Source organism: Heterodontus francisci, chromosome 10 (assembly GCF_036365525.1).
Source record: "Heterodontus francisci isolate sHetFra1 chromosome 10, sHetFra1.hap1, whole genome shotgun sequence".
NCBI classification, from domain to species: Eukaryota; Metazoa; Chordata; class Chondrichthyes; order Heterodontiformes; family Heterodontidae; genus Heterodontus; species Heterodontus francisci.
In genome coordinates this window covers 31,774,147-31,800,407 of record NC_090380.1, presented here as the reverse complement: position 1 = coordinate 31,800,407, position 26,261 = coordinate 31,774,147, and the positions used below count along the sequence as shown (strand labels likewise).

The following is a 26,261-nucleotide window of genomic DNA, read 5'->3' as shown; positions in this document are numbered from 1 at the left end:
CAGGCAGTACCCAGAACTGAACCCGGGTTGCTGGAGCTGTGAGGCTGCGGTGCTAACCACTGTGCCACGCAAATGTGAGCCATGTTATGGCTCATGGAATAAACGGGACAGTAGCAACATGGATTTGAAATTGGCTGAGTGACAGGAAACAGAGACTAGTGGTTCATGGATGTTTTTCAGACTGGAGGAAGGTTTGTAGTGGAGTTCCCCCAGGGTCAATGCTAGGACCCTTGCTCTTCTGTTATATATTAATGGCCTTGGTGTACAGGGCACAATTTCAAAATTTGCAGATGATACAAAACTTGGAAGCATTGTGAGCAGTGAAGAGGACAGTATAAACTTCAAAAGGACATGGACGGGTTGATGGAATGGGCAGGTGAAATTTAATGCACAGAAGTGTGAAGTGATTCATTTTCGTAGGAAGACTGGAGAGACAATATAAAATAAAGGATACAATTCTAAAGGGGGTGCAGGAGCAGAGGGACCTGGGTGTATTTGTACATAAGTCATCGAAGTTGGCAGAACAGGGTGAGAGAGTGGTAAATAAAGCATATAGTATTCTAGGCTTTATTAATAGTGGCACAGAGTACAAAAGCAAGGAAGTTATGTAAAACTTGTATAAAACACTGATTCGGTCTCAACTGGAGTATTGTGTCCAGTTCTGGGTGCCACAGTTTAGGAAAGATGTGAAGACATTAGGGAGAGTACAGAAAAGATTTAGGAGAATGGTTCCAGGGATGAGGAACTTCAGTTACATGGATAGAATAGGCTCCAAGCTCTGCACGGTGCTCATCACCATGTTGGAGACAGACCCCTCCATGTTCCTTGCATGGAGGCTGTCAGGCAGGCCTGTCAATGCACCAAGCATCTTGGCACACATGATCATCAGTGTTCTCCTGTAGTCTGCCCAACCTAGTCTTCAACTGAGACCCCTACAACTGAAATTGTCTGCGATCTCACCCTCCAGGAAATTCACACGAGGTGTCCTATCTCCCTGGCTTGGCTGCAGCCTTCTTGTGCCCGGTGACCTACCACATCTAATGCTGACTCTACACGTCTCTAACGTTCACGCAGTGCCTGTATCTGAACTGGTGGTTGTGAGTGTGTCAAGTGATAGTGTCTCCTCTTCACTCTCATAAGGTTGCTCTTTCTCTTCCTCATTGATCTTTGAAGGCTGACCAGACATCAGCTGTTAACTATCTGAAAGCAATAAAGCATAATCAGAGGTTAGCAGTGGGGAGAAAAGTAGGCTTTCCACAGTCACATCATCTGCAGTTTCCATTTCATGGCACCCTTCAGGATGATGGTGAGAAGTGAGTGGAGAATGTGCTTAAGGCAGCAACTTACCATCATCCAGGATGGCTTCAGCGGCACCAGGTGCCACAGGCTCTGTGCATTGGACCCAATGATTTGTTGGACCATCTCCTGGAGGGGATGCAGGCATGCTAGTCCTACGCCAGTCCTCTGGCTTTCCTGCCTGTTGTGTGCCACTTTCTCCACTTGGTGATTGTGTGTCGCTGTGCTTGGGTGATGTCCCTGCCACAGCTGAACAGCTGTAGGCTTATGGAGATGTGGCTGGTATGACTGAAAGTGTGTGTGGGTGAGGTGTGGTATAAGGACGTTAGGGGTGAGTCATATATGTCATTGTGTGCTGCTGGGTGAGTGATGGAGGTGTGGGACATTGCGCAGTTTGAGAGGTGGGTGGTGTAGTGGGTCCGAGATGTAATGTGCAGATGCAATTCCAAAGACCATCAGAGTGAGGTCATTAAACATTTTTCTGCACTGCTGCCATGTCATTGGGGTGACACTCGGGATTAACCGCACTTGTTCACTGCTCCCATTCCCTTCTGAGATTCTGTCTCGAAGGCTTCCTGCCCACTGGCAAAAACATCTCTCTTGACCTCCACTTGTCTGACCAGCGCCTCCAGGCAGTATTGATGAAGCAGGGAACCCTTTCCTTGGCGTGATGTGACACCTTCCTTGTCCTTGAGGGTTCCAAAGTGATTATCCGGCAGCCTGCAGTGTATTGATGCAGCTTCCCTTTCATAGGGACTGCGCCTTTAAAAAGCGAAGGCTGCCTGGAGAATGTGCATTGTTACGAACACAACTCAGCCCCCTGAGGTGCACAGAAGCTGCAGGCAGCGTTACAGAAAGCAGTGCAGCATGGGATCCACTTTGGATTAGAGCATGGCTACCCGACCCGAACCCGACCTGACCCAATGACTTGTGTTGGGCTCGGGTTGGGTCTCTTTTCCGGGTCTGGCATTCGGGCTCAGGTTGGGTCGAGCCGGATTGGACACAGTGCTGCCTTTTGCTCAGGGAAGGAAAGGAAAATATGCTGATCAACCAGAAGTCTTCAATCAAACAGTCCTGCAGATCTGCAATACTGTAGAGTCCTGATCACTATTCAATGAACTCGGCCACAAACTAAAGTGCTCGTGTGTGAGAGTTGCGGGGTGGGGGTGGGGTGCTGTTGGTGACGAAATCAAGCCCCAATTCCCAACTCCATCTGCAGGATTCTGCAGGAATAACCTACTGCTGGAACGGAGGATCCGAGGTAGAGCACAACCTCTTTGATATAATTAACTTCATTCCGGTAGTCGGGTCAGGTTGGGCGCGGGAAAAAAATCAAAGGACACCGGCCCGGGTCGGGTTCGAGTTGGATGTGGTCGGGTCGGGTTTCAATTATATACCCGAGCAGGCCTTTACTCGGGATCACACTACAATCATGGAAATGAGGTGGCTGTATAAATTTTACATGATGCCCACCTTATTCAGATGTAGGCAGGTCACAAATTGCCACCCCCACAACCATAAACCAGGACACACCAATTTCAAGTCCCTTATATTTTGCTAACATCATCCAAAGCTGATGCTCTGCAATATGAACTGATATACACTAAATTCACAAAGCACGAACTGATGGTATTCATATCATATGTTTAACTGAGCTCAGTGAAGGTTGCATTGTAAACCTTGAAACTAAATGCTGAATTACATCATATTAAATTGAACAGATCTACTGTTATGTTGTAAGCTTGAAACCAGGTTATTGTACTTTTGGTGTTGGTTATATTTCTAATTTTAGTATTCTTGTAGAATACTAAAAGATTTTGGCCCTTGATGATCAGTCCTGAACTATTCTAAAATGAACTAATTTGGACGCATTTGAAAATTCCAAGCCACTTTTCCTACAGGGCACACAATGTCACTGTGATGAATACAACAAGCAATTATTTTATTTAGGCTCTTTCCCAAAATCTGAACCATCTTCCTTTAAAAATAACTGCAATATTATGTGGAAAAATTATTGAGCTGATTTTGAACTGAACAAAGCTAATATTGTTTGAAACTACAAGGACTCTGCAAGTCTGAGCGCAGTTATGTCTTTAGTTAATTGTAGTTCTTGCTCAAGATGTTGCCATTTCGTTGTCAATTGTAATGTGACTGTTCCTTTGATCATTTATATAAGAAAATAACTATCTGCCTTACTCAGGGTTGCCAGGTCTAAAGGCCTGCTACCCAACGCGAACCCAACGGGACCCGATGACGTGTCGGGTTCGGGTCGGGTCGCACTTCTGGGTCCATCATTCGGGCTCAGGTCAGGTCGGGCCGGATCACCACCTCAGGTAAGCGACTCTAATGTTAATTTACTTTTTGGACTTTAAAGTGGTTTTGTTACAGTTACTTTAAGCTTGTGCAGGTAAGGAACAAAGTGAAAAACTGAAGGTAGGTTAACTGACTGTCGGGTCGGGTCAGGCACGGGAAAAAATGGAAGGACTCGGGCCGGGTTGGGCTCGGATGGGGTTCTGTCAGGCTCAGGTCGGGTCTCATTTGCAGACCCGAGCAGGCCAGCTCTGGTTAGATTCATTCCTGGAGGTTTTATCAGATGACCTCCTCCCTCCAACTGCCATGGCCCATGCACCCCTTGTTCCCCCCACCTCCAACTCATTGTTACTGAGTTTAAAGTACCCAGTTTACTTATACTTAGGCAAAATATCAAATAAGTCCCTCCAGTTATTTATGGTATGCTCTGGAGTCTTTGGAGGTTAAGTAAATCTTGCCGGTGTGAGCTCCGACAGCGATCTGGAATGAGTGATGGCAGATGGGCTGCAGTATGTTCTAATATTACAGTGGTAAGAGGAATTGTTTTTTGGTAAAATTTAGAAGATTTGTAAAGGAAGTACAATCATTTGCATTATCAGAGCAAAAGCAGGAGACCATTTAGACTGTTGGAATAAAAGGAGAAGTGTTTGCTAGATGCGCAGATAGAAAGAGGAAGTTAGGAACGCAGTAAATCGAGTTCACTCAATAGCACAAGGTTTAGAAGTTCAAGAAAACTCTCATGACAGTTTGCATATAGGCAAGATGTTAGCCAGAAGAAAGGAACAGGGGACTGACACCTCAAGAAAGAACATTACTGACAACAATGGCCAACAAAGAAAGGGGACTATACCACAGCAGAAAGTTCCTCTATTTTGCTAACCTCATCCAAAACGTAAGTTAAAACAAGAAGTATATGATTGCCAGCTGTTTTTCTGCAATATGAACTGATATACACTAAACTCATGAAGCACCTTCACTCAATCCATGAGCTGGTGGTATTCACATCCTCTGTTTAACTGAGTTCAGTGAAGGTTGCATTGGATACCTTGAAACTAAATGCTGAATTACATCATATTAAATTGAACCCATCTATTGCTGTGTTGCAATTTTGAAACCAACTATTGTACTGTTAGTGCTGGTTATGTTGATAATTTTAGTACCCTTATACTGAAGTAGAAAAATAAAAGATATAGGCCCTGAAATGGTCAGTCCTGAACCCATTCTGAAATGAACTAATAGTTAAATGCCAACCATAAGAACATAAAAAATAGGAGCAGGAGTAGACCATATGGCCCCTCAAGCCTGCTCCACCATTCAATGTGATCATGGCTGATCTTCTGCCTCAACTCCACTTTCCCGCCCATTCCTTATATCCCTTGATTCCATCTCAGCCTTAAATATATTCAATGACGGAACATCCAAACCCTCTAGGGTAGAGAATTCCAAAGATTCACAACCCTACCAATGAAGAAATTTCTCATCTTAGTCCTAAATGTTCAGCCCCTTATCCTGAGACTGTGCCCCCGTGTTCTAGAATCCCCAGCTAGGGGAAACAACCTCTCAGTATCTACCCTGTCAAGCCCCTTCAAAATCATGTATGTTTCAATGAGATTACTTCTCATTCTTCTATTGGGCCAATTTACTCCACCTTCTGATTCTTCTAAACTCCAAGAGTATAGGCCCAATTTACTCAGCCTCTCATCATAGGACAACCCTCCCATCCCAGGAGCAAATCTAGTGAACCTTCACTGTATCGCCTCCAAAGCAAGCATATTCTTTCTTAGATGTGAAGACCAAAACTGTGCACAGTACTCCAGGTGTGGTCTCACCAAAGCCCTGTACAATTGTAGCAGGACTTTCTTATTCTTGTACTCCAATCTCCCTGCAATAAAGGCCAACTTGCCATTTGTCTTCCTAAATGCTTGCTGTACCTGCAAGCTAACTTTGTGTTCCTTGTATGAGTACACCCAAGTCCCTCTGAACATCAACATTTACAAGTTTCAAGCTTTTTAAAAATATTCTTTTCTATTCTTATTACTAAAGTGAATAACCTCCTAGTTCCCCACATTATACTCCACCTGCCACCTTGTTGCCCACTCACTTAACCAGTCTTGGCAGCCTCTTTGTGTTCTCACAGCTTACATTTCCATCTAGCTTTTGTTACGACTAGGTGAGAAAGGTGTCTAGGGGTCTTTTACTGTCTTCACCCGGTCTTATTGTAACGGGGTTTTATTTTTAAACACATTGTGTTTTGAGCTCCCCCTTTTGGAATCCTTATTCACGGCTTTCCAATTATAAGGCAAAGAAATGAGCACACCAGGTTTTCTTTAGGTTTAAAGAAGAAAAGTGAAATTTATTAAATCTTAAACTTAAACTCTAATACGGTTAACGCCTACAGATATACGACACGCCCATGCTACCATGCACATGCGATATACACATGCAGATAGGGACAGAAAAGAGCAGAAGAAAAATAAAATGGAGAGGTTTGAGGCAGTCTCTATAAGGGGGTTTCTTGTTACTGTTTCTGTGTTTGCAGCTTGCCGTAGAGTCCTTGATTGTAGACAGCTTACTTTTTGTTGGGGCCCAGTATTCTTCTTAAACCTTCCCCTCCCCCCCAGAACCGTGACAGGGTTCCCCTTGTCCTCACTTTTCATCCCACCAGCCTCCATATCCAAAGGATCATCCTCCGCCATTTTCGTCACCTCCAGCGTGATGCCACTACCAGTCGCATCTTCCCCTCCCTTCCCCTGTCAGCATTCCGAAGGGATCGTTCCCTCCGCGACACCCTGGTCCACTCCTCCATTACCCCCACCACCTCGTCCCCGTCCCAGGGCACCTTCCCCTGCAATCGCAGGAGGTGTAATACCTGCCCATTTACCTCCTCTCTCCTCACTATCCCAGGCCCCAAACACTCCTTTCAGGTGAAGCAGCGATTTACTTGTACTTCTTTCAATGTAGTATAGTGTATTCGCTGCTCACAGTGTGGTCTCCTCTACATTGGGGAGACCAAGCGCAGACTGGGTGACCGCTTTGCGGAACATCTCCGCTCAGTCCGCAAGCAGGACCCTGAGCTTCCGGTTGCTTGCCATTTCAACACTCCCCCCTGCTCTCATGCTCACATCTCTGTCCTGGGATTGCTGCAGTGTTCCAGTGAACATCAACGCAAGCTCGAGGAACAGCATCTCATCTACCGATTAGGCACACTACAGCCTGCCGGACTGAACATTGAGTTCAATAATTTCAGAGCATGACAGCCCCCCATTTTACTTTCATTTTTAGTTATTTTTTCTTCCTTTTTTTTTTACATTCTTTTTTGCATTTATTTCATTTCATCTTAGTTTGTTCAGTTTGCTTACCCACTGTTTTTTTCAGGTTGTTTTTCTTCAGGTTTGCACTTGCTGCTGTTCAATATTCAGTGTATTCACACCTAATCTGTACTAATGCTTTGTCTTTCAACACACCATTAACATATTGTTTGCCTTTGCTCCGTGACCTTTTGGTCAGCTATGTGGCCTGGTCCAATCTGCACCTTCTTCTTTGTTATCTCTTGCCCCACCCCCACCTCACTTGCTTATAATCTGTGACTTTTCTAATATTTGTCAGTTCCGAAGAAGGGTCACTGACCCGAAACGTTAACTCTGCTTCTCTTTCCACAGATGCTGCCAGACCTGCTGAGTGATTCCAGCATTTCTTGTTTTTGTTTCAGATTTCCAGCATCCGCAGTATTTTGCTTTTATTTTAGTGTTTAATTCACTGCCATTTCTCTCCCAGGAATGCCTACCTTGAAGAAGTTCTGCTTTTCTCTCTGACGGGATTTTCGTTTGTCTCTTTTACCTTCTTCACCTTCATTGCTTTCTATTTCCCTCCTGGTGTTTGATAAGGTATCTACCAAAACTCGTTTTCACAGCCACATCTCCTTCCTCAGTGACTGTCTCCGGCTCCGACTTATTCCACGTGGATTCCAACTGCAGTTTCACCCATCATGCTTTGAAACCACCCAGGATCACAGGTATCTCCGAGAAATACAACGCTCCTCGGACTGCTACTCTCGCCGCATCCTGAGATCCACACTCAGTGCTATGCGCCGCCACATGCACACACTGGACCTCTCTCTCCAGCAGCACCGTCTCACCTTATCTCAGAGCTGTTCTACTCTGCAGTTTCATCTCATCTTACGTCTCATCCGACGCATTAACAAAAAACTTTTTTTCTTCCTTTCAGGTGTTAAGGAACGCAAGCTCCAGCAGCTCATGGGGACGAATGCTCCTCCAGATCCTCCTTCCGCTTCACTTCCCTCTGACCCCACCCCTTCTGATCTGACCCCTTGCCGTGTATTCACTATACCCTCTGACCTCCCCCTCTCTGATGCTGAGCGTTCTGTACTCAGCAAAGGTCTCAGTTTTATCCCCTTACGCCCCCACCTCAATGAATTTCGTGCTCGGCATGACGTTGAGCTCTTCTTCCTCCGCCTCCGGGCTCACTTCTTCGACCAGGAGTCCTCCCCCCGACCAGCAGACCCATTCACCCGCCTCCAGCATTCTCCCTCTACCTGGACCCCTCCCCCTGGCTTCTTACCCGCTCTTGATCTCTTCATTAAAAACTGTCGGCGAGACATTGGTCGTCTCAATTTCTCTGCCCCCCTCACTCACTCTAACCTGTCCCCCTCTGAACTTGAGGCACTCCGTTCTCTCAGGTCTAACCCCGACATGGTCATCAAACCTGCAGACAAGGGTGGTGCTGTTGTTGTATGGCGTACCGACCTCTACCTTGCAGAAGCTCAACGCCAACTCACAGACACCTCTTCCTACCTCCCTCTGGACCATGACCCCACCACCGAACATCAAGCCACTGTCCAAAGGACTGTCACTGACCTCATCTCCTCTGGAGATCTTCCCTCTACGGCTTCCAACCTCATAGTCCCACAACCCCGGACAGCCCGCTTCTACCTCCTTCCCAAAATCCACAAACGGGACTGTCCCGGCAGACCCATTGTGTCAGCCTGCTCCTGCCCCACTGAACTTATTTCTTCCTATCTAGACTCTATCTTTTCTTCGCTGGTCCGGTCTCTTCCCACCTACATCCGTGACTCTTCTGACGCCCTACGTCATTTTGACAATTTCCAGTTTCCTGGTCCCAACCGCCTCCTCTTCACTATGGACGTCCAATCGCTCTACACCTCCATCCCCCACCAGGATGGTTTGAGGGCTCTCCGCTTCTTCCTGGAACAGAGGCCCAACCAGTCCCCATCCACCACCACCCTCCTCCGCCTGGCTGAACTTGTTCTCACATTGAACAACTTCTCCTTCAACTCCACGCACTTCCTTCAAGTAAAAGGTGTCGCTATGGGTACCCGCATGGGTCCTAGTTATGCCTGTCTTTTTGTGGGATATGTCGAGCATTCTTTGTTCCAGTCCTACTCAGGCCCCCTCCCCCAACTCTTTTCCGGTACATTGATGACTGTATCGGTGCCGTTTCCTGCTCCCGCCCCGAACTAGAAAGCTTTATCAACTTTGCTTCCAATTTCCACCCTTCACTCACCTTTACATGGTCCATCTCTGACACTTCCCTTCCCTTCCTCGACTTCTCTGTCTCCATCTCTGGGGATAGGTTGTCTACCAATATCCCACAGCTACCTCGACTACACTTCTTCACACCCTACCTCCTGTAAGGACTCCATTCCATTCTCCCAGTTTCTCCGTCTCCGACGCATCTGCTCTGATGATGCTACCTTCCATGACGGTGCTTCTGATATGACCTCCTTTTTCCTCAACCGAGGATTTCCCCCCACTGTGGTTGACAGGGCCCTCAACCGTGTCTGACCCATTCCTCGCACCTCTACCCTCACCCCTTCCCCTCCCTCCCAGAACCGTGACAGGGTTCCCCTTGTCCTCACTTTTCATCCCACCAGCCTCCATATCCAAAGGATCATCCTCCGCCATTTTCGTCACCTCCAGCGTGATGCCACTACCAGTCGCATCTTCCCCTCCCTTCCCCTGTCAGCATTCCGAAGGGATCGTTCCCTCCGCGACACCCTGGTCCACTCCTCCATTACCCCCACCACCTCGTCCCCGTTCCAGAGCACCTTCCCCTGCAATCGCAGGAGGTGTAATACCTGCCCATTGACCTCCTTCTCACTATCCCAGGCCCCAAACACTCCTTTCAGGTGAAGCAGCGATTTACTTGTACTTCTTTCAATGTAGTATAGTGTATTCGCTGCTCACAGTGTGGTCTCCTCTACATTGGGGAGACCAAGCGCAGACTGGGTGACCGCTTTGCGGAACATCTCCGCTCAGTCCGCAAGCAGGACCCTGAGCTTCCGGTTGCTTGCCATTTCAACACTCCCCCCTGCTCTCATGCTCACATCTCTGTCCTGGGATTGCTGCAGTGTTCCAGTGAACATCAACGCAAGCTCGAGGAACAGCATCTCATCTACCGATTAGGCACACTACAGCCTGCCGGACTGAACATTGAGTTCAATAATTTCAGAGCATGACAGCCCCCCATTTTACTTTCATTTTTAGTTATTTTTTCTTCCTTTTTTTTTTACATTCTTTTTTACATTTTTTACAAATTTTTGCATTTATTTCATTTCATCTTAGTTTGTTCAGTTTGCTTACCCACTTTTTTTTCAGGTTGTTTTTCTTCAGGTTTGCACTTGCTGCTGTTCAATATTCAGTGTATTCACACCTAATCTGTACTAATGCTTTGTCTTTCAACACACCATTAACATATTGTTTGCCTTTGCTCCGTGACCTTTTGGTCAGCTATGTGGCCTGGTCCAATCTGCACCTTCTTCTTTGTTATCTCTTGCCCCACCCCCACCTCACTTGCTTATAATCTGTGACTTTTCTAATATTTGTCAGTTCCGAAGAAGGGTCACTGACCCGAAACGTTAACTCTGCTTCTCTTTCCACAGATGCTGCCAGACCTGCTGAGTGATTCCAGCATTTCTTGTTTTTGTTTCAGATTTCCAGCATCCGCAGTATTTTGCTTTTATTCTTCTTAAACCTTGTTCACTTTAGGAGACTTTTCTCTCTTGGGATTCATATGTCTTCAATGGTTTCCGAAGCTGGTGAGAACAAGATGAGAGCAGACAGGAGAGAGGTGTTCTCAATCCAGGAGATAACAGCCTTCTGATTTCAAATTCCTAGCTGGAAGCTCAAATTTAAAAAAAACTCCAACAGCCAGTCGGTCACGTGACCAAGCTGGAGCAATCACATCTGTTTGTGTATTCGGCCATTTTAGTTAATCTGGAATGCTTCAATGTCTGGTAATCAAAAGTCTGTTGTGGATTAAATTGGAGCAGGGAATAGCTCCTTTGTCTTTTGAAGTACTTGTCTGTTGATATGCTAATGTCTCTCTCCAGCCAAAGTCTCCAATTGTTTTTTAAAGCAAGTTCTTTCTTCAACATCAGCCGTTTAAAATCAATGTTCATGTGGCGAAATTCATTTTCCTCATTTTTGGCTGGTGGGGGGCTTGCCTGACACTTTGTATCATCAGCAAACTTAGATATATTACTCTCTGTCTCTTCGTCTAAGTCATTAATATAGATTGTAAGTAGCTAAGGCCCCAGCACTGATCCTCGCGGCACTCCACTAGTCACAGCCTGCCAACTTGAAAATGTTCCATTTATCCCTACTATTTCCTTCCTGTCCATTAACCAATTCTTTATCCATGCTAATATATTACACCCAACTCCATGAGCCCTTATTTTGCATATTAGCCTTTTGTGTGGCACCTTATCGAATGCCTTTTGGAAATCCACGTATACTACATCTACTGGTTCCCCTTTATCTACGCTACAAGTTATATCCTCAATAACTGTAATAAATTTGTCAAGCACAATTTCCCTTTCGTAAAATCTTGTTGACTTGTCTGATCATACGTTGATTTTCTAAGTGCATTGTTAAGACTTTCGAAATAGATTTCCAGCACTTTGCTGACGACTGATATTGGGTTAATTGACCTGTAGTTCCCTGTTTTCTGTCTCCTTCCTTTCTTGAATAGCGGTGTTCGATTTGCTAACTTTCAATCTGCTGGGACCGTTCAAGAATCTCGGGACTTTTGGAAAACATTACCAGCGCATCCATGGTTATACTGTATTCCTGCTGTGGGCTGAAAAATGGCTTAAATGTGTTAATTTGACATGATTATGTTGGGTAATTCAGAATTGGATTAGGCATCACAACAATAAATTTTAGACACAATCATAAATTGCAAGCCATTTTTACAACAGAGCACACAATGTCAGTGTGATGAATAAGAACATAACAAATAGGAGCAGGAGTAGGCCATACAACCTTTCAAGCTTGCTCTGTCATTTAATAGATTCATGGCTGATCCTCAACTTCAACCCCACTTTCCCACCTGATCCCCATATCCCTTGATTCCCTTTAAATCCAAAAATCTATCGTTTTCAGCCTTGCATATACTCAACGACTGAGCCTCCAGAGCCCTCTGGGCTAGAGAATTCCAAAGATTCACGACCCTCCGTGTGAAGAAATTTCTCCTCATCTCAGTCTGAAATGGCCGTCCCCTTATCCTGAGATTGTGCCCTCCTAGGTCTAGTCTCTCTAGCCAGGGAAAACAGCCTCTCAGCATCTACCCCATCAAGCCCTCTCAGAATCTTTAATGTTTTAATGAAATCATCTCTCATTCTTCTAAACTCCAGAGTATATACAACTAATACAACAAGCAATTGTTTTATTTAAGCTCTCTCCCAAAATCTAAACCATTTTCCTTTAAAAGCAGCTCATTAATAGTTTCTCTTGCAACATTATGTGGAAAAATTATTGACTTGATTTTGAACTGAGCAAAAATAATATTGTTTGAAACTGTAAGGATTCTGTATGTCTGATGCAGTTATGTCTTTAGTTAATTATAGTTCTTGCTCAAGATGTTGCCATTTTGTTGTTAATTGTAATGTGACCGTTCCTTTGACCCTTTATATAAGAAAATAACTATCTATCTTACTCAGGGTTACAAAATTTGGCTGGATGAATTTCTGGAGGCTTTATCAGATGACCTCCTCCTTCCAATTGCCTTGCACCCATTGGTCGCCCAAAATGTCCTTTCGTATGGTGCAAGCCCTTCCCACATCAATTGGAAAGCGAATAGACTCTTCATTAATGATTAAATGATTCTTGATTGTTAGTCAAACATCTTTTTCTTTCCCAACTCTAACATTTTTGTAACTGATAAAATAAAGTTTTGAAAGACAATTTTTTTTTTCTAATGCCCCTATGATTTTCTTTTCCCGAGGTTCATCTCGGCCGTGTCCTGGAGATAAATCTTCAATTCCTGGTGCATTGGCAATCCTAGTCTTATTTTATATACTCTTTTAAAGAAGTTGAAGCATGTTTAATTCATGAGTATAGCCCATGATAATTCCTCCAGTCACTGCAAGTCATGACAACCACCTGCTGAGAAATGATACACTTCAGTTTTTATTTCTACCCATGGTTCTTTGCAATTTCCTATAGTCCCAAGGCCAGAATATTTACTATTAAGGTATTTATTTTTCCTATTATTCTTACCAACTATCCACATCACTTTCTGAGTAGCAGGTGCCTTTTAACGCTCTTGGTGTCTCCCTGTTTTCCCTATTTCTCCTAAGTTCAACTTTGATCTATATCGGCATTGCTTTCTTTCATCTGTCATTTCCAATTCCTTTCTGTTATTTTTCTACTTTCTCCTTTTCAGGCTGTATGTCTATTCCTTTTTTCACTTTGATTTTGGGCTGAATGGCCTATTTCTGTGCTGTAATTACAATTTGTAAATGCTATATGGTTTGTATCATATCTGTCTCCATTTCCTGTTATTCTGGGCGGAATCTTCTGCACGTAATCCCTGCCGGAACGCTGGGACGATTTGCAGGTTGGGAACCTGAATGGTGAAGAAGCTGGCTTTGCTGAGGCTCTTTACAAGAGGCATTGGTATTAGCATTCCCCCCCTCCAGTTCTCTGACCAATAAGGGAGGGTGGGCGGGGGAAAGTGGATGGCCCACTATTGACAGGCACCTTGTCGGCCATTAGCAATATGTGCTGAACTACTCCACTGGGAGGGAGGTCTTGTTCCAGGAGGCTGCAGATGTTAGCAACAACCAGCCATGAGAGCACTGTTACTCAGACATGTTGCGAGAGCTGATCCTCTGCCTGTAGCCCCTATGTTGGGGGTCTCACCTCTTTCCAGCTGGATCTCGGTGTGCATCCCATCTGCCCTGTGGAGGGGAATGTGGCTGAGGCAGGAATAGCTGCTACTGTTCCTGTTGCTGCTGGGGCTGTTGATGATGATGTGGCCTCTGCTCTGGCCCCTCATCAGAGGTGCAAGATGCAGTTGCATAAGGTGCACCCATGCTGTGGTGAAGGCTGGCAAGCAGTGAATTGCAACTGAAGGTGAGTGAAGTGCCAGACAGGTGAAGTGCCTTCCAAGAAGTTGACAATTCCTGTCAAGCAGTGAAAGCACTCTTAGAGGAGGAGTGCTTGGAAAAGCAGTCTTGCAATGGCCATTGCTGGAGCTATTCAGTTTCACTGATCAAAACCTTCCCAGCTTGTTAGTTTCACTGAAGAAGCTATTCCTGCTGTGCACTTGCCTCCGGGACCCTCTCAAGTTGCTGACAGTGCAGGAAACAGGTGTCCTGGCTGGGAAATCCAGAAATGAGGCTTAAAACAGTTCTTAATTGGCTTCTTAACTACCTTAATTACTTACCTGACAGATGTAAGGGGATTCCCGGCTTGTCTGCAATCCCACACTGCGGAAACCCAGAAGAGGGCGGGATGAAGTTGTGATCACGATCCAACATCCATTTCAGGGGACTTAACTCCTCACATATGCACAAACCCACGTGCCCTTACTGGGAAAATTCCTCACCCCGCCCCCCCACTCAGTGTCTAACTAGTCTCTCCCATTTACCTGCAAGAAAAGTAAAATAAATACACAAAAAAACAATTATAGTAATTAAAAATGTTGATGAAATTTGCACTCTATGCAGACTGCAGGTGAAACTAGGGTTAGAAAAATCAAATTTAACTTTATTGATATTAATAGTCGTTTTGTAGTACAGAACTTGAGTATTGCTGAAAACAGACATTTTGTCGAAGTTTTTTGTCTTGCACTCAACAGGACAATTCGCAAGAATACCAATGTAAGGGAAAGCAACACATTTATACTATAGGAGAAGAGAGTGCTGATTGGTTGGCAAGTGGACTCTCATTGACAGAGGCGTTGCCATAGAGAATGCACCAGTTCATGCACCAGTTAACTGTCAAGCTTTGTTTGAAATTTAAACCAGGCAGCTTGACTCTGGTCAAGGCATTGCCCTGAGGAATGAACCAGCAAATGGCTGTCACTTATTTTGTTCAGCTGGAATAGGCACAATGTGTGTACATGTTCTTCCTGTCTGCAAAGAACAGGGCCCTGTGTACTAATATATGTAGCTTCCAGTACACGCAAATGCGCCACACTGCAAGCCCAATTGCCTTCGGCACTCTCGCTGGTTGTCAGCGTAATTCTTAGCACACTGAGGATTATTTAGCAAAGGCTGTCCAATCGCGGAATCACATCTAGCTTAAACTGGTTTCTGAGCTCTAGTAAAGCTGACTCATCATTGATTTTCAGAGAGTAGAAATACAGGGGTTTCTGAGAGCTGCTTAAGTGCACAGAATGTGAAGAAGGGAATTCGGTGAAGAGGGGAACTATAAATTAATTAAGAAAAATAAATTTAATTTAATTACCACAATAAAGATGGCGGGACAGGTGATGTTTCATGACTGCAGTATGTGGGAGCTCCTGGATGTCACGGCAATCCATGGCAACCACGTCTGCAGTAAGTGTCAGTGGCTTGAGGAGCTTCAGCTCAGAGTAGATGAGCTGGAGGCTGAGCTACAGACGTTGCAATGCATCAGGGAGGGGGAACGTCACCTGGACACTTTGTTCCAGAAGTCAGTCACACCCTTTAGGATAGATTCATCTGATTTGGTCAGGACAGGAGAGTGTGGCTGTGAGTCAGGCAAATAAGGGGATCAAGAAGGTGGGAGTGGAGCAGCTTCAGCCCTTGCAATTGAGCAACAAGTTCAAGGATCTTGCAGCTTGTATGGACAACAGCGAAGGCTGTAGTGTGGATGAGCAGACTGACCATGGCACCATGGGACAGGAAGCCATTCAAGCTGGGGAAGCAAAAGGAAAGTAGTGATAGTAGGAGACAGTATCGTGAGAGGGATTGACACTGCTCTCTGCAGCAAAGAGCGAGAGTCCCGAAGGCTGCATTGCCTGCCAGTACCAGAGTTCAGGACATCTGCTCAGGGCTAGAGAGGAACTTACAGCGGGAGGAGGAGGATCCAGTCTCCGAGGTCCATGTAGGTACCAACAACTTAGGTAGGGCAAGGAAAGAGGTTCTGCATAGTCAGTATGAGGAACTAGGCACCAAATTAAGAAGCAGAACCTCTTCTGATTATTACCTGAGCCACGTGCACATTGGCATAGTGCAAATAAGATTACAGAAATGAATGTATGGCTCAAAGACTGGTGTGGTAGAAGTGGGTTCCGGTTCATGGGGCACTGGCAACAGTACTGGGGAAAATGGGGGCTGTACCATTGGGACAGTCTACACCCGAACTGTGCTGGCACCGGTGTTCTAGCAAGCCGCATAACTAGGGAAGTATAGAGAGGGTTTTAAACTAAATAGTGGGGGCAAGGGATCAAAGTTGGGAAGATGTGGTAAATCAAGAGACAAGGCAAGAGAGAAAGGTATTAATATGGGAAATGATACACAGATCATGACAGGAAGGGACAGCGAGTACAAATCTAAGAGTAAATCAGCAGAAAAGGCTGGAAATTACAAAAATAATAAAAGGACAAAACTAAAGGCTCTGTTTCTGAATGCACGTAGAGGGGACATAGCTTTAAATTGAGGGGTGATAGATATAGGACAGATGTTAGAGGTAGTTTCTTTACTCAGAGAGTAGTAGGGGCGTGGAACGCCCTGCCTGCAACAGTAGTAGACTCGCCAACTTTAAGGACATTTAAGTGGTCATTGGATAGACATATGGATGAGAATGGAATAGTGTAGGTCAGATGGTTTCACAGGTCGGCGCAACAGCGAGGGCCGAAGGGCCTGTACTGCGCTGTAATGTTCTAATTCTAATTCTAACAGGAATCAGAGAGTCGGCATAAATGGTTCATTTTCTGGTTGGCAAGTTGTAACGAGTGGTGTGCCAACGGGATCAGCGCTGGGGCTCAACTTTTTACAATTTATATAAATGACTTGAATGAAGGGACCGATGGTATGGTTGCTAAATTTGCTAATGACACAATGTTAGGTAGGAAAGTAGGTTCTGAAGAGGACATAAGGAGGCTACAAAGGGATACAGATAGATTACTTGAGTGGGCAAAGATCTGTCAAATGGAGCATTATGTGGGAAAATGTGCAACTGTCCATTTGGCAGGAAGAATAAAAAGTATATTATCAAAATGGTGAGAGACTGCAGAGCTCTGAGATGCAGAGGGATCTGGGTGTCCTAGTGCATGAATTGCAAAAGGTTAGTATGCAGGTACAGCAAGTAATTATGAAAACTAATAGAATGTTATTGTTTATTGCAAGGGGAATTGAATACAAAAGTAAGGAGGTTTGCTTCAGTTATACAGGGAATTGATGAGACCACATCTGGAGTACTGTGTACAGTGTCATAGAACTGTATTTATTTTCTCCTTGGATTAAAAATGGTGTGCCTTAAAGACTCCATTTGAAACAGTGTGCCTTTAAGACAGGGTGAGAAGCTGTTGGATTTCTGAGGCACAGTGTGCCAGCTGCACTTGTTACTTAGGCCACAGCAGGAGAGAGAGATCAAATCGTATAATGGTCGATTTGACTGTGTAAAACTGGCAAAAACTGGTTTGAACCAGACTCTCCAGCGAGGCGTGCTACTGAAGAGCTGTCTATTCTCGCTCAGCAGAAATTCTACAAGGAGCTACTGGTGGAGTTAATTGCCTAAGGAGAAAAAAGCCTTTTTTTGAAGAGACCATTTGTATTTCTGAAGATAGCAAAACTCATTTTCTTTACTTCCAAGTCAGGATGTATTTGCTTCAAGATTGAATCTCTCTTGACTGATTGTATTTTCTGGAATTCGCTGGTGTTCTTGATGCCTGCTACAGCCAAAGTGTTTTGAATGCCTATCTATTGAAGGACTATTTCATCAAATCCGCGTGGAGACTTCAAGTGGCATTTGATTATTTTCACATTAGAATACTCACCCATCAGGAATGTAACCCACAAAGACTTATTTATTTATTCTTGAAACAGAAATTTTTTTTAAAATCATCATTTTTAAAAAACGGTTAGCCGTGATTTTTGAGTGTATGTGTATGTATGGGGGAGTTAGGTTAAATTAAAAAATTATAAGGTCTTCAGACATAGCTTTATCTTAATAGTGTTTAAGATTTTATTTTTTTTAAATAAATAGTTAATTTGTTATTTAAAGATACCTGGTTTGGTCTGTTTTATTCTAGGGGTCACTAGAGTGTTTAATTTGGCTGTTTTCCGGTTGGGTGGGAAAACTTTAATAATATGCTGCGACATGTAGAGTGATGGGACTGAATTGACAGTGTGTTGTTCCCACCTCGGTCGTAACAACAGTTTTGGTCTCCTTATTTAAGGAAGGATATAAATACGTTGGAAGCAGTTCAGAGAAGGTTTACTTGATTAAAGCTTGGAATGGGCAGGTTGTCTTATGAGTACAGATTGGACAGGCTAGGCTTGTATCCGCTGGAGTTTAGAAAGAGTAAGTAGTGACTTGATCGAAACATATAAGATCCTGAGGGGTCTTGACAGGGTGGATGTGGAAAGGCTGTTTCCTCTTGTGGGAGAATCGAGAACTAGGGGTCAACTGTCTAAAAATCGCTCATTTAAGACTGAAATAAGGAGAAATTTTTTCTCTCAGAGGGTCAAGTGAGGAACTCACTTCCTCAAAAGACAGTGGAAGCAGATACTTTGAATATTTTTAAGGCAGAGGTAGATAGATTCTTGATGAGCAAGGGGGTGAAAGGTTATCTGGGATAGGCGGGTGAGGTTACAATCATATCAATCATGATCTTGTTGAATGGCGGAGCAGGCTCGAGGGGCAAGTAGCCTACACCTGCTTCTAATTTATATGTTCATATGTAAGTCTTGAAATCAGCAAAAAGTCCTTCAGCACTTGCCTTACTACCCCCGCTAGACTTTTGCAACTTGAAACAACTATAGAAAGCACCAAACACTTGTCGGAACATCGCAATGGTCAGAAGAATCAATCAGCAACAAACATCTTAGTATTTAATGATTTCTTTAAATAGCATGAATGGTGGGGTCCTTCCTTCCTGCTGCTGAATGTTTGTTTAGCTGTACAAAGTTAAGAGAGGCTGTTAGATGGAGCATTGAGCTCCAAAATGGCAACAGTGGCATCAAATCCTGCATGCTGATTGATGTCATGATCTATCTGCTTTGCATATTCCCAGCGGACATTCACCTTGTGGGCTGATGCCTGCACCAATACGGTACGTGGTGCGATTTGCACCACAACTGTGCGTGCGCAGTTGATGCCATTTTGGAGCTCTATGGGCAATCAGTGGCCAAAAATGGGTGCTAACTAGCCCAATTTCTCACCCAATATTTTAATCTAGTTTAAGCTCTCATTATCCTTCTTCCTCTCTCATTTTATATGCACCTATTATAATAAAATGTTTTCTCTCAATTATGAAAATTAAAAGCAGTTAATTCTAACATGGAGAGTTTACCATACAGCAAGTAGTCATAAAGTAATTATATAATGCAATGTGACCTCCAGAACCAGTTGGATTTTTCTGTAGCATATATATAAAAAAATAAAGCTTTTATCATTCATTGTCTGGATCGGTTCCAAATTTTTTTTTATTTCCATGGTGGGATTTGAACTTGTGTTCTCTGGATTATTAGTTCAGTAACATAACTACACTATCTCTCTTCATTGCTGTATAGCACGTGGCTGTGTTGTAAGAAGGCACTACACGTCAAAGGAGGTGTCAAATATTTGACTGCATAGCTGCAAACTGATACCACTGAGCCAAGGCCAACGCTTCTGATGACCAACAGGTGAATTGATTTACTTGTAGCACAGGAATAAGCCACATAGATATCACTAAAACTGTATTCCAACATAAAATTCTTTGAATGGCACAAGTACAATTTTTACACTGGAATAACTGACTAAACAATGGTTAAGTCCATAGGAACAAGGCACTTCTGAAAATGAAAGAGGAAAACAGCCTGAAAATCTATTGAAGCCAATATAGAATACATTTCATTTACAATTTGCAGCAAATTAAAATGCTTTTTCTGTTCACTGACTGTCTTGTGTCAAAATCAATAGAATTATATCTTTCTGCATGTAACAAATATTGAAATTTCCTATATGCTTAATCCATTAATTTCAATTTAAAATTAATCATGCAGGGCTTGAGATAACTGTAGTATTTTTCACCAAAGTTGTGACATTTATTTACAAGAAAATTTGTCACTGTGACTTCCTTGATGCCTTAAACATAACCCAAGATGAGTAATGTATATTTTAATATGTAACTGAAATTGAAGTTTTCAGATGTGTTTGAAGTTAAACATGAATAAATTATTACTTAGTAGTTTATTTAGCAAAGTAGTTGTATTCATTTGCAAGAAAATTTGCCTGGTGCAATTTTGGTGGTTGCAAAACACATTATTGGTTAATTTCAAAAAGTGCTATTAGGAAGGATGCGTGATCGTGTTATTTTCTAAAAGATGCAGCTTTGATAGTACATAGCTGCAAAAATAAAGAGAAGTAACTTAGTAATCTGACTTATCTAATGGAGAATCAACGTATTTCAAAAAAAGCAAAAACCAGCCCAACTGTATACGTACTGATGCATACAGCTTTGAACGATTCAACATGCCAAGCTTCCTTACAATATTAAGGGAGATTATTATTAGACAGCGTCACAGCCAATGAGCTACTCTAAAGGGAAGCACAAAGTCTAGAGTACATGCTTTTTAGAGTCATAGTCATAGAGTTATACAGCACAGAAACAGGCCCTTTGGCCCATCGTGTCTGTGCCGGCCATCAAGCACCTATCTAATCTAATCCCATTTTCTAGCACTTGGCCCGTAGCCTTGTATGCTATGGCGTTTCAAGTGCTCATCTAAATACTTCTTAAATGTTGTGAAGGTTCCTGCCTCTACCACCCCTTCAGGCAATGTGTTCCAGATTCCAACCAACCTCTGGGTGAAATTTTTTTTTCACAAATCCCCTCTAAACCTTCTGCCTCTTACCTTAAATCTATGCCCCCTGGTTATTGACCCCTTTGCTAAGGGAAAAGTTTCTTCCTATCTATCCTAATAAAACCCCTCATAATTTTAAGCTTGTGTTTTAAAATAAGCTAGCTGCTATTTTATGAGTCCACGGCATTCCAGACTGCAGGATTGGAAGTTGGCTTAACTTCTGCAAATTTTCCCGTATTCCATGCAATTTTATATGTAAACTAATGGTAACATATTGTAGAAGTTTAAATACATCTTTATTTAATATTTGATTCACTCTCATAAATCATTTGCTTTGTTTCAGATAAAAGGAAAAGACCTATGGAAGGAATGCATTGATGCTTACAAAGCATTAGAAAGTGTCTAATGTCTACTTATCATTGCTATTTGAGCCTTTGGCCTTCAATGACAGCTGTTTGTCGTTTGCAGATGTATCACTTTTTTCACGACCAACCTGCCTTACATTTGTGGTTTTGTGGTCATAGCCTTACTTTCCTTGCATTGGTGTGTTTTTGGTTCCGTTGTAGCCCTGAGAAGATTTGACCTGCCAGTCACAACAAAGTGTAGCAAAGCTATAGCTTCCTGCGTGTACGTTAATGCCTTGATGCAGGACAATTTTTCCAATGGAGACATAGTTCTCTTTTAATGAATTTGATAGCATACAGGCCATGAGGCACATCTCCACTACAGGTTCATATGTTGTTGTCAGAAGAACCCTTCCTGTTGACTAAAGCAATGAATAAGACCTCAGACATATGCGAATATGTCTCCTACAAACGTTATTTTATAAAGTGGCTTATTGTTGGCTGAAATGTGCAAATATGAGGTTCTCCCTGATGTCCCTTGTATGTCTCTCCATGGCCCTCATATCGACAATGGCATCGTTGGCATTGTTGTTCTCCTCCTCACCCTCTTCAGAGTCATCTTCATCTGAGGAAGACTGGTGTTCCTCCTGTTCCTCCGCCTGCAGAATGTTGCCACGTCAAATTGCAAGATTGTGCAGGCATAGCAGATAATGATTATTTGTGACACCTTCTGTGGCGCATACTGATGAGCCCCTCCATACTGGTCAAGGCAGCAGAAGCACATTTTCAGCATGCCAATGGTGTGTTCAATAATGGCTCTGGTGGATGCATGAGTTGCATTGTGCCTCGCTTTGGGCATGCCACACTGGTGTCATCAACCATTACAAAGGAGGTAACCCTTGTCACCCAGGATCCAGCCGTCTACTTCTGCTGGGTCCTCAAAAACTCTTGGCAGCTGTGAGTTCCTCAAAATGTATGAGTCGTGACACCCTATGTCCTCCGCTCCTCCAGCTCCCAGGGAAATGTGTGCAAACATGCATTATTCTTCTCCTGTGGTCGCAAAACAGTTGTACAGAGTGGAAGCCTTTGCAATTCACAAATGCAGCAGGCAGGTCCTAGGGAGCTCTAATGGCCATATGAGTGCAGTCGATCACCCCTTGCACTCTAGGGAACCAAGCGATGGTGCAAAGGCCACAGACCTTGCTGCCTGGCTGTCCTCGTCAATAGCTAAGTAGATGAAATCATTGGCATGTCGAAATCGGGCATTGGTCACCTCTTTGATGCACCTATGGGTCGCAGACTGTGAAATGCCACATAAGTCGCCTGTTGATCCCTGGAAGGCCCCGTTAGCAAATAAATTGAGTGCAACAGTCACCCTGAGGGCAACAGGCATGGGATTCCCACCAAAACCAAGTGGTTGCAGCTCATGTGCAGGATCCTACAAATTTCGGTGACCATTTCACGTGACATCCTTAGGCATCCTTAGGGCGGCACAGTGGTTCGCACCGCAGCCTCACAGCTCCAGGGACCCGGGTTCGATTCTGGGTACTGCCTGTGCGGAGTTTGCAAGTTCTCCCTGTGTCTGCATGGGTTTTTGCCAGGTGCTCCGGTTTCCTCCCACATCCAAAAGACTTGCAGGTGATTGGTAAATTGGCCATTGTAAATTGCCCCTAGTGTAGGGAGGTGACAGGGAATATGGGATTACTGTAGGGTTAGTATAAATGGGTGGTTGTTGGTCGGCGCAGACTCGGTGGGCCGAAGGGTCTGTTTCAGTGCTGTATCTCTAAATAAAAATAAATAAAATAAATAAAAATCTCTGACATTTGAAGACAATTTGTCCTTGTCCTGAGGATGTGATGACGTGCCAGGCAATGACCATCTCAAACAAGAGAGAACCTAATCATCTGCCCTTGACATTCAATGACATTATGATTGCTGAATCCCCCACGATCAACATCCTGGGGGCTACCATTGACCAGAAACTGAACCAGAGTAGCCATATAAATACTGTGGCTACAAGAGCAGGTCAGAGGCTCGGAATCCTGCGGCAAGTAACTCATCTCCTGACTCACCAAAGCCTGACCACCATCTACAAGACACAAGTCAGGAGTGTGATACAATACTCTCCACTTGCCTGGATGGCTGCAACTCCAACAACACTCAAGAAGCTCGATACTATCCCGCTTGTTTGGTACCCTATCCACGTTTAGTCCCTCCACCACCGATGCACTGTGGCAGCAGTGTGTACTATCTACAAGATGCACTGCAGCAATGCACCAAGGCTCCTCAGACAGCACCTTCCAAACCTGCGACCTCTACCACCGAGAAGGCCAAGGGCAGTGGATGCATGGGAACACCACCTCCAAGTTCCCCTCCAAGCCACACATCTTCCTGACTTGGAACTATATGGTCGTTCCTTCACTGTCACTGTCAAAATCCTGGAACTCCCTTCCTAACAGCACAGTGGGTGTACCTATCCCACATGAACTGCAGCGGTTCAAGAAGGCGGCTCACCACCAACTTCTCAAGGGCAATTAGGTACGGACACTAAATGCTGTCCTAGCCAGCAACGCCCACATCCCATGAAAGAATAAGAAAAAGTACTGCCTCCAACCACAGCACCACCTAACTCACAAAGTGATATTCAATCGCTGGAATGGGGTTCGGAAGCAGAAAAATCACTTGCTTTGTTATGACAATGACATCCATAATTCTTTCCTGCAAGAATGGTATAGTTTTAGCACTACCAAGTTTTAATAAATGCACGTATGCATTCCATTTCATTACGGTATTTCAATTTTGAGATTTGGAGAAAAGTACAAATCCTGGATCAATTTACAATATTCATTCATTATCTAATTTTGCAGCATCCTTAATTTAGCATAGAAACCTTGCTGCAGTCCTTAAATTTTTTTTTTAGAATTTTGAAAAAAGTTTTGTATATGCCAAGTATCTCTGCCCTCCAGATACATGCTCTTATCCAAAACTGTTGCCTTGACATTATTCATTTTCTTAACTCTTCCATCACTCGTGGTTTGTGATGTGTCGAAACATCATTGCATGCTTTGGTTACAATTGTGGGGAGAGCTATAAATAAATATATCTCACTGGTGATGGTGAAAGCTACTGAAGAGTTATTTCATGTGTCATAAGCCTGTCAGTGGTTGTAAAATAGGAACGTAGGAGCAGAAGTAGACCAGTCAACAGGTCAAGACTGTTCCAACATTCAATTAGATCATGGCTGATCTAGATCTTAAATCCACGAATACGTCTTGGTTCTGTAATCCTTAAAACCTTTATCTGACAAAAAAATATCGATCTCAAATTGATCCAGCCTCAGCAGCTTTTTGAGGAGAGAGTTCCAGATTTCCAGCACCCTTGCTGTTAAGAAGTGCTTTCTGACATCACCCCTGAATGGCCTGGCTCTAATTTTAAACTCGTGCTGGACCTCCTCACCAGAGGAAATAGCTTCTCTTTATCAATACTGCATTCAAAAGTGCATCAATATTGCAAATGTAACATTTAATCTCTTGCATCACAAAGAATTCCTCATTACATACAGCAAGTGGCCACGTAAGTTATTTCAGATAAATCGCAATGTGTGTTTGTTACTCAGCTGTTTCACATATAATTATTTTGTTTCTTTCCTGCATTACCAAAACATGAAAAGTGTGCCACGCACACTTGTTTACTATTTTGAGTTTATAGTATTACAACAACAACTTGCATAACTACTTAATGTAGATCACAGGAGTGTAATCAGATAAAAATTGATACTGAGCCAGAGGAGGAGACGCGAGGACAGGTAGCCAAAAGGTTGTTTGGAGAGATAGTTTTTAAGTAGTGCCTTAAAGGAGGAGATGTAGAAAGATGAAGAGGTTTAGGGAGGGAATTCCAGACCTTAGAGACTACTCTGCTGAAGACACAGCCATCTTTGCTCAAGCATAAAAGTGAGGGATGCTCAAGACGCCACAGTTAGAGGAAGAGAGTTTTTGGAGAGTTCTATAGCTGGTTACAAAGATTTGAACATGAGGTTGAGAATTTTAAAATGGAAGCATTGGTGGAAGGGGTGTCAATCTAGGTCAGCAAGCACAGGACTGGTGGGCGAACAGGATTTGGTGTGAGTTAAGATATGGGAAGGAGGATTTTGGATGAGCTTTCATTTATGAATGGTGACAGATGAGAGGCCGGCATTAATATAGTTGTGTCTGGAGCTAACAAAAGAATGGATGAAAGTTTCATTAGCAGATGGTCTGAGACAGGCAATATTACGGAGATGGAAATAAGCAGTCTTGGTATCGAAAAGAATATGGGATCAGAAGCTCAGCTGAGAGTGAAATATGACACCAAGGTTGCGAGCAGTCTGGTTCAGCCTGAGATAGTGGCCAGGAAAGGGGATGGAATCAGTGGTTAAGGGTTGGAGTTTGTGGCAGGAACCAAAGACAATGGTTTCTGTCTTCCCAATATTTAATTGGAGGAAATTTCACCTCAACCAAGACTGGCTGTTGGACAAGCAGTCTGACAATACAGAGGCAGTTGAGGGGTTGAGAGAGGTTGTGGTGAGCTAGAGCTGGGTCTCATCAGCATACATGTGGAACCTGATGTTTCTGGATGATGTGGTTGAGGGGCATAATGCAGATGAGGATTAGGTGTGGCCAAGGATAGCTCCTTGTGGGACTCCAAAGGAAATGGGTAGGGGTGGCAAGAGAAGCTATACTCAGCTATTGGAATACTTGGCTTTAGATCTAGAGGACTAGAACACAAGGCGGGTAGTAGTTATGCTGCAGCTATACAAAGCCTTGGAGAGACCACACCTGAAGTACTGTGTTCTGTTTTGGGCATCACAATTTGAGGAAGGATATATTGGCCTTGAAAGGAGTGCAGCACAGATTTACCAGAATGATACCTCGATGCCAACGATTAAACTACAAGGAGATTACACATATATTCCCTGGAATTTAGAAGGCTAAGGGGTGATTTGATTGGTTCACAAAATCTCAGAATTGTTACAGTGCAGGAGGCCATTCAGCCCATTGTGTCTACACCAGCTC

At 43.7% G+C, this 26,261-nt stretch overlaps 1 long non-coding RNA gene across 1 annotated transcript; it reads left to right on the top strand.

Moving 5' to 3' along the window:
• Positions 1 to 4,286: 4,286 nt before the first annotated feature.
• Positions 4,287 to 23,045, top strand: LOC137374380 (uncharacterized). Its single transcript, XR_010975812.1, has 3 exons — positions 4,287 to 4,498; positions 19,595 to 19,708; positions 21,210 to 23,045. It is a non-coding gene; the product is annotated as an uncharacterized lncRNA (long non-coding RNA).
• The last annotated feature ends 3,216 nt before the right edge of the window (positions 23,046 to 26,261 follow it).